This window comes from Microtus oregoni, unplaced genomic scaffold, assembly GCF_018167655.1.
Source record: "Microtus oregoni isolate MIOR12 unplaced genomic scaffold, Mior012 000059F_ref0000304, whole genome shotgun sequence".
In the NCBI taxonomy this organism is placed as follows: domain Eukaryota; kingdom Metazoa; phylum Chordata; class Mammalia; order Rodentia; family Cricetidae; genus Microtus; species Microtus oregoni.
The window spans coordinates 4086051-4098840 of NW_024543835.1; the positions used below are offsets into that span (position 1 = coordinate 4086051).

General features: G+C 39.7%; 1 protein-coding gene across 2 annotated transcripts in view; it reads left to right on the top strand.

Annotated features, from left to right (window-relative positions):
• The window catches only part of LOC121438956 (TGF-beta-activated kinase 1 and MAP3K7-binding protein 3-like), a 70519-nt gene that overhangs the window by 15529 nt on the left and 42200 nt on the right, over positions 1-12790 (top strand). The window contains exons 2-3 of one of the 2 annotated variants that reach the window (XM_041639462.1): positions 4983-5080; positions 8597-8649. The exons of the other annotated variant lie outside the window; for it this stretch is intronic. The gene's annotated coding sequence lies outside the window, so the exon portion shown is untranslated. The remainder of the gene's footprint in view (positions 1-4982; positions 5081-8596; positions 8650-12790) is intronic. 2 annotated transcript variants of the gene reach the window in all.

Sequence of the window (12790 nt, forward strand, 5' to 3'; positions counted from 1 at the left end):
TTCATGTCTAAAGTGCTGGTTGCAAACTGAAAATGGGAAAAGAACATAAAGCACTTTCATGGATGTGGCCTATTAGGCTGTCAGGTAAAGTTGAACTTATAACTTTATCTTCCAAATTCCCCATTTTCCTAGGTCTTAAAGTACTTTCCTGATAGGTCTTTGAACTTTTAAGAAAAGCCATTTTTAAATGTGTTGTCTAACTTGATTACTTAGGGTGGGAGGGATCATTCAAATAACCCAGTATCTTATGGACAAAAGTCTTTTGATAGTGTCTTCACAGGCAGAGTTTACTTATGAGCGGCAATGATTTTCTCTTTTCCAAGACCTCATGCTATTTTCCTAGTTGTATATAAGCTTTGTTTTAAATAGCTGTACTCATATGTATAATTATGTAATTTTTATTCAATAGTTACCATAATCTATATATGTATAAATATAACCAAATTATTTCCTGACTGTTCAGCAGCAGTTTTACCCCTGGCAGTTCCTTGTCCCTAACAATAGATGTTTATTGTATTAACATTTTAGTTAAGCATAGTATCTGGAATGATTATCAGAATGTGAAATTCCTTTTGATTGCTATTGAAATTGAGATCCTAATAACAATCAGTTTTTATTACTCTCCTGGAGAAAATACTATCCTAGTTTCCCTTTTTCCTTGACTTGTTATTGTACCTGTATGTGTGCATAATATTCATCTGCTTTTGAGATAGGAGATTCTGGGAGTCTTAAGTTTGCTATTGAATGAGCACTCAACACTAAATAAATGCAGCACATTGCCAATCCCAATTCCATTTTATGTATATTAATTCCCACAGTAAGCCTTTGAGGTTAGTATCTAATTAGGTATGGTATTAAGCCAAAGGTTAGGAAACTGCTGCCAGAAAGAGCTTAACTTGTCTGTGGCCCTACACCTGGAAAATGCTGTATGTTGTTTTTTATTAGTACACATTTTATTTCCACTACTATGGCCTTGAGATGCACACTGACTTCAATGTTTTATCATTTTGTGCTTTTTCTCCTGTAAACCCTAATATCAAGACCCCATGACTCATGTCCTAAATTAAAGACAGTTACAAGATAACTCTTTGCTATCTTATCCTCACTGACCCTCATACTGCCCTATTTCTAGAACATCATTTTACTGGCTCCGAGATTTGCCAGTCTTTGTGACCTGTTAGAAAGCTTGCTGTGTTACTCCTCCTCTCTCATCCTGCATGGTTCCCCAGTCCCTTGTAAAGTTCTACAACAGCTTCTCTGCTTTCCCTTACATTTGTCACCTTTATTGTTAAACTCTGACTTCCCTAACTCAAGTCTTCCTGGACATCTTCTGTAAGGCTTCCTTGTTTGCTCCTTCAGTCACTCTTGATGGAATCTTAGACAAAATCCTGTTTGCTCTATCTATCCTTCTGAATGTTAACACCTGCCAAAAGCTGACCTGCTTCAGACCTCTGTCCCAGCAGTAGGCAGTACTTCTGTATGTGTGGGGCTACCTCCACTCTACGTGTCCAAATATCTCATTGTCCTCCCATGCTATGATAGCCTTGAAAACATCAAGTGCTTGTATTTATTTGTAGTGTGTTCAGCCACATGGCATTAACTTCCTGTAGCTCCAAGATACAAGGATACAGACTCAAACAATTTTGCATTTTGTTTTTTTTCCCCACGGAATATGTAGGGGAAATCCTCATTCATAGTTTTCTCTCATGTTCTGTTCACAAATAACTTACGTTTAAAAGTATTGAAAGAACTCTACTTGTTCCAGATCCCTTGGAATATACTCATTCAGTGCTTTTGCATGTTCCCTATTTTCTTTTAATCCTGCATGTTTGTTTGTTTTTTAAACACTGCTTGGCCCATTAGTTATAACCTCTTATTGGCTAGCTCTTACATATTGATCTAACCCATTTCTAATAATCTGTGTAGCCCACGAGGTGGCTTACCAGGGAAGATCTTAACCTGCGTCTGTCTGGAGTGGGTGAATCATGGTGACTGCCTGACTCGGCTTCTTTCTCCCAGCATTCTGTTCTGTTTACTCCGCCTATCTAAATTCTACCCTATCAGAGGCCAACCAGTTTTCTTTATTAGTTAACCAATGCTTAGTTATGATATAAGATAAAATAGATATAAATATTGTAACTGTAATTCTTACTTGATAACTGTTTTGTTATATGTAATCTTACTATGTTAAAGTTAAAGCCTTTCTTTTTTGTTTAAACAAAAAAAAGGGGAAATGATGGAGGTGGGTCTTGTATCTTATCTGTTGCTTTCATTGGTTAACTAATCCTGCATGCTTTATGTGATCTAGTTTGGTTATTTTCCTTCATCAAGCTTACTTTACTGAATTTATTTCTCCCTTCTATAAACTTCTTTCTCAGTAGCATACAAAGTGTACACATTTCACCAGCTCAAGAGAATCAGGGTATGAAATTTATACTTGTGTACCTCATTGCTTACTGCAAGTTAATTTGAGAATTTCCTGATACTATATCCTTCCCTCTGCCCCTCCAACTCGTCCATCAAATTCATGAACTCTTCTATAATTATTATTGTGTTTTATGCACACATGCGTACATATCCAAATGGATGAATGTACATATTTGGGTCTGAGCACTTTGAATTGGGGGCTCAGTCCTGAAAATGTCTCATTCTTCCTTCAGCAGCCATGGGCTGAATGCCTGTAGCACTTCATCTAGAGGTGGTGACTCATGAAATTTTCCTCTATCCATATTTGTATGTCAACTTGTTGAGAACTGGCTCCACACAACTGGTGTGGTCTTTTCAGATTTTATCTAGACAACCGTACTAATAAGAGTTTATAGGTTCCACCACATCCCTGTCCTCTCCAAAAGACACTTATCTTGCAGCAGTCGTTCTGGTCCCCAGGCTCTTAGAGTCTGTCGTCCCCTGCACAGCTCCATCTTCGCCCCTTCATCAGCGTTCCCTGAGGTATAGGGGTTGTGTTATAAATGGGCTGGTTAACCCATTGTCACATAGTCTCGTCATTTTGATCAGTTGTGGACCCCTGCCATAGCCTCTGCCTGCTGAAAAAAAAAGAAAAAAGAGATTGTTTGCGTTATCGATGAGGGCTATGCTTATCTAGGAGTAGGGATTTGAGAAGGCAGTTCAAACTATATTGCTTAAGTGCATGGTAGTAGAAGGCTCTCCTCTGGGGCCTGCAAACTCTCCAGCTACAGGAGCAGCCAGGTTCACCATACTATGCTTGAGTTTCTTCCAACTGAGTGGGGTTTAGGTTTAATTAGACAGTTGTTAATTCCTCCCGAGAGATAAGTGAGCTATTGCAGTTTTAATACATATTTAAATGTGCTGGTTTGTGTTTTATGTTTTTGACTTTTTTCTATATTCTATATGAGATAATTAAATGCTCATTTTGCCTCTTACATTTTTTCTTCTCTTATGAGTCAGGGTCTTTTATGTGGCTCAGGCTGACTTTGAACTTGGTATAGTCTCTTCCTTAGCCTCCCAAGTCTTGGATTGGATTATAAGTGTGGACCATCACACTCAGTTAAAATCATTATCTTTTAGGTAGTATTTAGAAAGTGTCACATTTTTTCTTGAGCATATAAAGTGACTCTTAGCCATTTTTAGGTTAATAAATATTTCCAAACATACACAAATAAGAAGTTCAGCAAACTTCTAATTGCTGTAGCTGACAACATATTAACATATTTGTTTTCCCGTTGCTTTTTTTCTTTCAAGAAAAACAAATAAGACAATTGCACTCCAAAGTTAATGTGCCTCTTAACACATTTTCTTACATAACTGGAGTGACATTATCATAGAGCACACCTAATAATAATACCTTAGCAGCATAGGCAGCACTTAGTCTGTATGAAAGTTTCCCCAGTTAAGTCTGTGTGTGTGTGTGTGTGTGTGTGTGTGTGTGTGATTTGTATCAGCTCTCGCTGATTTTGTAAAGTCCCCTTCTGGTGGGACCTAGTTTGTTTTTTTACCCTTTGTATTTAAAATGTGCTGGAAATTATCTATCTGCTCAGTTAGGTTCAGCTTATACTTTTGGAGGTGTGGCCAAGAGTACTTGCTGTGATTTCATTTAATATCATACCTAGCAGTACCTAATGTATAATTTGGTTACTTATGTCATTATTACCTGTTTTTTCCCTCTGTGGAAGAACATTACCCTCCTTTACTAATGCTGTTTACTTAACTTGAAATCTTGTGTCGGTTATGGGTTGCTAAAATCCTAGGTTGGGGAACTGGCTACTCAGCTTTCATCTTTAATGCTTTGTAATTTTTCACTAAAGTATATGATAAAGTAATTTTCTTTCTCTGTCAGAAGTCGTTCCCAAAATGGTAGATTACTGATTTTGCGGTTACGCAGGAGCATCTAGTCTCCCAGTTCTGAATGAATTGTCCTAGTCTATTGAGATTGAGTGGCAGAAAAAAAAAAAAACAGAAAGACTTTGTACCTTCTTCATGCTGCTGTCTTGCAGTTAGAGTATGATGCTCACTTGAGCTATGGGAATGCACAAATCCTGTAATTTACTAGAGATTAAATCAGGCTCACTGTGGAGTCATTTCAGTTTTGAAGACCCTTGGCTTTAAAAGGGCCCCAGCACAGTTTTGTAATCAAACGCATTAAACTTTAATGACTGCTTTATCTTGGGAAGCCGCAGGGTTCCTCCTGATGGCTTACTCTTCTTACTATCTTTCTCTGAAGCCAGAATCTCAGCAAAGCTTTGTGCCTTGGCTATTTGGGACCTTTGCCTTAGGCACTAGAGGTGACTATTGGGAGCAACCTATCTAGGCAGCCAAGGGAACTTTTTCCTCGGTGTCAAATAAACACTGGCTTCATTAAGTGAAATTTCACGTAGTCAGATGACCGTTTACATTTTCACAACCTTTCATTTTGTTATACATGCTTGTTACTCGTTTGTGTTCCTTTCAGGCCTTTCTCTATCCTAATCTTACCTCTTTGGTCATTCTTCCTTTTTTTATGACAGTGTTGCCAGCATTTTCTTCAGTTTACTCACTCTGGATTATAGTGTGTCCAACTTCATAAGGTGTCTCAGTTGAAGTTCTTAGAGTTGAGAAATCGAAGGTAAGAAGTTTATATATCTTTGTTGACAGTGGATCTTTATTGCCGTTAACATGTTTCATATTTACACAGCTACCCATAAATTCCCTTCCCTGTTATACATCTAACACCTAAGCTAGGTGGGCATGGTGATGCATGCCTAGTTCCAGCTACTTGAGATGCTAAGTTGGGTGTATCTTTTGAGTGCACAAGATGAAACACCACATCAAAAAGCTAAACCAAACCAAGAAACCTGCAGAGCAAGGATTAAAAAAAAAAAGAAAAGATGCCCATGTAGTTTCTTTTATTTAGATTTAGGCCTCATACCCTAAGCAGCTACTACTGCCTGTTTAGCAATAGAAAGTGTAAATTTTTTGGTTAATTCATTTAGTGTTAGATACTGATCTGGCCTGTGACTCAGATCTGTATTGGTTAGAACTAATGGAATGTATAAGACCTTCCTGAAGCAATAACCGGATATATATGGATATGTAGGTCTTCCCAATTCTCGCAACATTTTCCATAACAAAATTGAACCAGTAGTAATGCTGATATCATTAACAACCAAGGGCATCAATTTTTAGTGGTATTGTAGCCATAATTCTGACATTGAGTCTTGTAGATCTGAATCAAGATTGTGTAATGGTATCAGCTTTGATTGTTGCATAGCTTATTTTTGTACGTTGGAAAATGTTCCTACTCTTTTTTAACATGTTTCCTAGTATAATTTATATATGTATCTTTTGTGAATGAAACACTGGACAAGAGGCTCTAAAGCCTATTTTATCTGTACTGCCTTTTTTAGCTAGTTTTTCAACCCCTCTTCCCTTCAGTTATCTTGAGGAAACCCAGAGTTTATATTGGATGGAAGCTCAGGGATTCTCAGCTTGAGTATTATGATATTGATGGGGGTAATTCTTTGTTATTGGGGGTTGTTTGTGCAGTGGGAGATGGTTAGGAGCACTCCTGGCCTCTGTCTGAGAGATTCCAGTCCACTCCTCATAACTAAAAGTAATTCTAGCCACCACTTGTCTCTTTTGTAATTAAGTGTATTTTATTTGTATGTATGAACACATGGATGTGCACAAACAACTATGTGCATGCCATGGAGCACATACAGAGGTCAGAAAACAAGGTTTAGGAATCAATTCTCTTCTGTGGGTACCAGGCTTATGTGGGAAGGGCTTTTAACTACTGAGCTATTTCACCAGCCTGCCAAATGTCTTTTACAGGGCAAAACAACTGGTATAGATGGTGTGTTAGAGCTTTCCGGCTTTATAATTACACTGTTTTTATTTCAAATAAAACAGAACCCACTCTTTATAGTTCAGTGCCATTTCTTTCATGAAACATTCTGCAGCTCTCCTTCTCTTTATCTTACCTTAAGCAAGGTTTTCTTTTTCTGACTACTATAGAATGTCACCCCACTCTGTTTCTAAGTATCAGTGTGTTTTTCTTAATTTGAGTATTAATTAATTTGAGCTTTTGGTATTTTTAAGCCCAGATTTTGTTGAATGGACAATGTATTTGCGAATATTAAGTTAGAAACTATTAAATAAATGATTTAAAATGGTTTTACCTTTTTCAACCTATTAGAAGATTTCCACAGAACTTGAATTTCTGGAATAAGGAGAGCAATAACTCATTACAAGATGGAAGCTGCCTTATGTATATGTGAGACAGCTATAGGAACACTCGTAGGCTGCATTTGAAAGTCACAGATGAATAGAGTAAGCTGTTCTAGTTTTCATATAGACATTTTATCCCATTCTTGTATTGTGTGTATGTGCATGCTTATGTACCACAGCATGCATGTGAAGGGCAGAGGACAGCTTGTGGAAGTCTGTTCTCTCATTCTACCATATGGGGCCTGGGGCTTGAACTCAGGTTGTCACGCTTGGTGCCAAGCACCTTTGATTACTCAGCCAATTTCTCTCATCCAAAGAGGATTTTTAATCAAATAAAAATCTTCTAGTTATTAAAAAATAGTAAATGGATAGCAGTAAATATTTTTAAGTAACCTAGATCTTAACCATATTCTAGGTCAGTTATCAAATTCTCTGACAGTAAGAAACACATTTAATTATATCTAATATATACACACATACTTGAAACCAATTTTTCATTTAGTATTTATCAATATGCATTTCACTTTATTTTTCTATTATTTTTCTTTTAAGAATAGCCATTGCCTAGTATATATGTCCAGTATAGAAATAGGTCATGACCCTAGCATTTGAAAAACACAATTAATAAAATTTGGAGATTATCTGCCTCAAGAGTATGTCACTCATAGGTTTTCTTGTCTTTCTTTTGAAATAATGTCATTTAGGAATTGAGCCAACAGACATTAGGATACCTTAATCAAAGGATATTAAATTTCCAACTATTTTAAAGTCTATATTTTGATATTTCTACCAAGTATTTAGTATATATAAACTATTACAGCCAAAATAGGTTGTCTTGCTCTTGTTCAAGATTTATATTGATAAAACATAGAAGAGACTAAAAATTAGCAGAGGGACTATTTGGGGTTCTGAAAGTGGTAACAAATACTGGGTGGTTTTTATAGGCATTTAAAATGGGGAAAGCTGTGTTTATTGAAGTTCATGATAGAGTAATATGATGTGGGGTAGACTTTGTGTTCTATCAGAGGTTATTGCACATGGTAGAAATAGTAAGTTGGATGATCAGTTACTTGTGTTTCATATTTAAAGATAATTTTTATTCAAGATATAGAAGTTTTAAATAATATACTAAATTCTAGAAGTATGTTTTAAAAGGGATATGGCATTTCAGTTCTGTTTATGAAATGAAGCACACTCAGGAGATTAATTACAAACTTGTATATATGGTAACCCTGATATAGCCTAATATTTACTCTAACATGATGATGTTAATCTTGAATTACTAGGTTTACCAAGACTGCAAATAATCTCTAAATTGTGAAAAATGTTCGCTGTCAAAAAAAAGTGAAGAAAGTTACTATTGAAACAGAAACATGTAATAGCATTTTTAAATTAAATATTTCACTTATGCAATTAAAAACTGTGTTTTATCATAGACCAGGTTTAATCCTTGTCTAAATAGAATCGGAAATCAGGATGGTAAATTACAGTCAGGTGCCACAAAACCACAAGAAAATAAGCAATAGACTATGCTCTTGGTTTTTTTGTTTGTTTTTTAGGATAATATTATGAGGGAATTTCAGTGAGTACTGAAATTCACCCATGTTTAATTTCCAACTGGTTAATATAGCCCTGATTTCAAAAGGTAGGAGTAGAACAAAAGGACTGCATTAACATAGAAATTGAAATGCAACTTTCTAGTATGGAATAATGTAAAGTTTGATTACTATAGAAGATTTTTACCTAAAAAGATGGGTCAGCTTGTGATAATTGGCGAAGACCCTCATGCCCTAACGGGTAGTCTAGCATCTTGTCTGGCATTCCTTTAAGTCACTAGAAGTCTCATAGTTGTCATTGTAAATTTTGAAGTTGAGAAATTAGCAAAATGGTAACAATCTTTATATTTTCTCAGATCCTAGACTACTGAAAAGGAGGTCATTTCAGAGCTGGAGATGTGAATAAAAAATCTCCTATTGCCCACTACCCTCTTTTGGCGCGTGGCATCGCCCAGCGCAGCCTATCTGGGCGCTGGGTCCGAGTTCCCGGGGCTCCCGGGTGGGCAGCAGTTCCTTTGTTTCTGTGGCCTGCCTGCACCAAGCGGGGTAGGCGCTTTGTCTGCGAGCTGCCCAACCAGCACGGAGGCCTGATCTTTCGGCGCCAGGAGACCCAGCATTGGGGTGAGTTTCTGGCCCACGGCGCCAGCCTGGGACGGGGAGCTCGGGGGTTTCTTGGCCCCCTGTCCTGCTTGGGCTCTCTGCAGGGCCTCTACTCCCCGGGTGCTGCCTCTTTCTTCCTGGCCCACCCAGCTTCCGTCCAGATCCCTCCCCACTTCGCCCCCACTACCCTCTTTTGGCGCGTGGCATCGCCCAGCGCAGCCTATCTGGGCGCTGGGTCCGAGTACCCGGGGCTCCCGGGCGGGCAGCAGTTCCTTTGTTTCTGTGGCCTGCCTGCACCAAGCGGGGTAGGCGCTTTGTCTGCGAGCTGCCCAACCAGCACGGAGGCCTGATCTTTCGGCGCCAGGAGACCCAGCATTGGGGTGAGTTTCTGGCCCACGGCGCCAGCCTGGGACGGGGAGCTCGGGGGTTTCTTGGCCCCCTGTCCTGCTTGGGCTCTCTGCAGGGCCTCTACTCCCCGGGTGCTGCCTCTTTCTTCCTGGCCCACCCAGCTTCCGTCCAGAGCCTTCCCCACTTCACCCCCACTACCCTCTTTTGGCGCGTGGCATCGCCCAGCGCAGCCTATCTGGGCGCTGGGTCCGAGTTCCCGGGGCTCCCGGGCGGGCAGCAGTTCCTTTGTTTCTGTGGCCTGCCTGCACCAAGCGGGGTAGGCGCTTTGTCTGCGAGCTGCCCAACCAGCACGGAGGCCTGATCTTTCGGCGCCAGGAGACCCAGCATTGGGGTGAGTTTCTGGCCCACGGCGCCAGCCTGGGACGGGGAGCTCGGGGGTTTCTTGGCCCCCTGTCCTGCTTGGGCTCTCTGCAGGGCCTCTACTCCCCGGGTGCTGCCTCTTTCTTCCTGGCCCACCCAGCTTCCGTCCAGAGCCCTTCCCACTTCGCCCCCACTGCCCTCTTTTGGCGCGTGGCATCGCCCAGCCCAGCCTATCTGGGCGCTGAGTCCGAGTACCCGGGGCTCCCGGGGGGGCAGCAGTTCCTTTGTTTCTGTGGCCTGCCTGCACCAAGCGGGGTAGGCGCTTTGTCTGCGAGCTGCCCAACCAGCACGGAGGCCTGATCTTTCGGCGCCAGGAGACCCAGCATTGGGAGAGCCAACATTGGGGAGAGACAGCGTTTGGTAGGCAAGGAGACCTAATCCGGTAAAAGAAGATCCATAGGGAGCATTTGGAAGAAGAGATGGGCCGACGTCAAGGCAAGAATTCGCCCAACAAGCTGAAAAGCAACATGAAGCTACCAGAAACAAGCGACCTCACAACGGGAGGACAAGAACCCCTTAATCAAGAGGAAGGAGAAAAGATTGACTTCATGAAAGTGATTGACACCCTTAAACAGCATGTAAAAAACGCCCTTACAGAAATGGATGAGAAATATAACAGAAAGTTTGAAGAATTGAATAAATCAGTGAATGATACCCTAGAAAACCAAGGAAAAACAATCAAACAGATAATGGAAACAGTTCAAGACCTGAAAACTGAAATGGAGGCAAAGAAGAAAACACAAACAGAGGGCCGTCTGGACATGGAAAATCTAGGTAAACGAATAGAGACTACAGAAACAAGCATAACCAGCAGAATACAAGAGATAGAAGAAAGACTCTCGGATTCTGAAGATACCATAGAGAAAATAAACACACTGATCAAAGAAAACAGCAAGTCCAACAAACTCTCATCACAAAACATTCAGGAAATATGGGACACAATAAAGAGACCAAACCTAAGAATAATAGGAGTAGAAGAAGGAGAAGAAGGGCAGCTCAATGGGCCAGAAAATCTATTTAATAAAATTATAGAAGAAAACTTTCCCAACCTAAGGAAAGATTTTCCTATGAAGGTGCAAGAAGCATACAGAACACCGAATAGGCTGGATCAAAAAAAAACATCCCCTCGCCATATAATTATCAAAACACAAAGCATACAGAATAAGGAAAGAATATTAAGAGCTGCAAAGGAAAAAGGCCAAATCACTTATAAAGGTAAACCTATCAGACTTACACCTGACTTCTCCATGGAAACCATGAAAGCCAGAAGGTCCTGGATAGATGTACTGCAGAAACTGAGAGACCATGGGTGCAAGCCCAGATTACTATACCCAGCCAAGCTTTCATTCACTATAAATGGAGAAAATAAAATTTTCCAGGATAAAAACAAATTTAAACAATACGCAGCCACAAATCCAGCCTTACAGAAAGTAATTGAAGGAAAATCACTAACCAAGGAGTCCAACAATGACCACAATAACTCAGACATCTAGAGACCCTTCACCAACACAAAACAAAGAAGGGAAACACACAAACTCTACGACTAAAAAAAAATGACCGGAGTTAACAACCACTGGTCATTAATATCACTTAATGTCAATGGACTCAACTCACCTATAAAAAGGCACAGGCTAAGAGATTGGATAAGAAAACAGGATCCAACATTCTGCTGTTTACAAGAAACACACCTCAACCACAAAGACAGGCACCTACTCAGAGTAAAGGGCTGGGAAAAGGCCTATCAAGCAAATGGACCTAAGAAACAGGCAGGTGTGGCCATACTAATCTCTAACAAAGTTGACTTTAAACTTAAATCAATCAGAAGAGATGGAGAGGGGCATTTTATACTCATAACAGGAACAGTTCATCAGGATGAAGTCTCAATCCTGAACATCTATGCCCCTAATATAAAAGCACCCACGTACATAAAAGAAACATTGCTAAAATTCAAGGCCGCCATCAAACCGCACACACTAATAGTAGGAGACTTCAACACTCCTCTCTCACCAATGGACAGGTCAATCCGACAGGAACCTAACAGAGAAATAAGAGAATTAGTGGAGGTAATGAATCAAATGGACTTAACAGACATCTATAGAACATTCCATCCAAATAGGAAAGAATATACCTTCTTCTCTGCAGCTCATGGAACCTTCTCGAAAATCGACCACATAGTCGGTAACAAAGCAAACATCCACAGTTACAAAAAAATATTAGTAACCACCTGTGTCTTATCAGATCACCATGGATTAAAGTTAGAATTCAACAATAATGCTACCCCCAGAAAGCATACAAAGTCATGGAAACTGAACAGTCAACTATTGAACCATAGCTGGATTAAGGAAGAAATAAAGAAAGAAATTAAAGTCTTCCTGGAATTCAATGAAAATAAAGAAACAACATACTCAAACTTATGGGACACTATGAAAGCAGTCCTAAGAGGAAAGTTCATAGCACTAAGTGCCCACTTAAAGAAAACAGAGAAAGCTCACATTGGAGACTTAACAGCCCACCTGAAAGCTCTAGAAAAAAAAGAAGCAGACTCACCTAGGAGGAGTAGAAGACTGGAAATAATCAAAATGAGGGCTGAAATCAACAAAATAGAAACACAGAAAACAATACAAAAAATCAATGAAACAAAAAGCTGGTTCCTGGAGAAAATCAACAAGATTGACAAACCACTATCCAAGCTAATCAAACGGCAGAGAGAGAATTTGCAAATTAATAAGATCAGAAATGAAAAGGGGGACATAACCACAGACACAGAGGAAATTCAGAGAATCATTAGATCTTACTACAAAAGCCTATATGCCACAAAATTGGAAAATGTAAAGGAAATGGATACTTTTTTAGATAAATATCATATACCAAAGTTAAATCAGGACCTGGTGAACAATCTAAATAGACCTGTTAGTCGCGAAGAATTAGAAGAGGTTATCAAAAACCTCCCTACCAAAAAAAGCCCAGGACCAGATGGTTTCAATGCGGAATTCTACCAGATCTTCCAAGAAGATCTAATACCTATACTCCTTAATGTATTCCACAAGATAGAAACAGAAGGGTCATTACCAAACTCCTTTTATGAAGCCACAATTACTCTGATACCAAAACCACTCAAAGACTCAACCAGGAAAGAGAACTACAGGCCAATCTCACTCATGAATATCGACGCAAAAATCCTC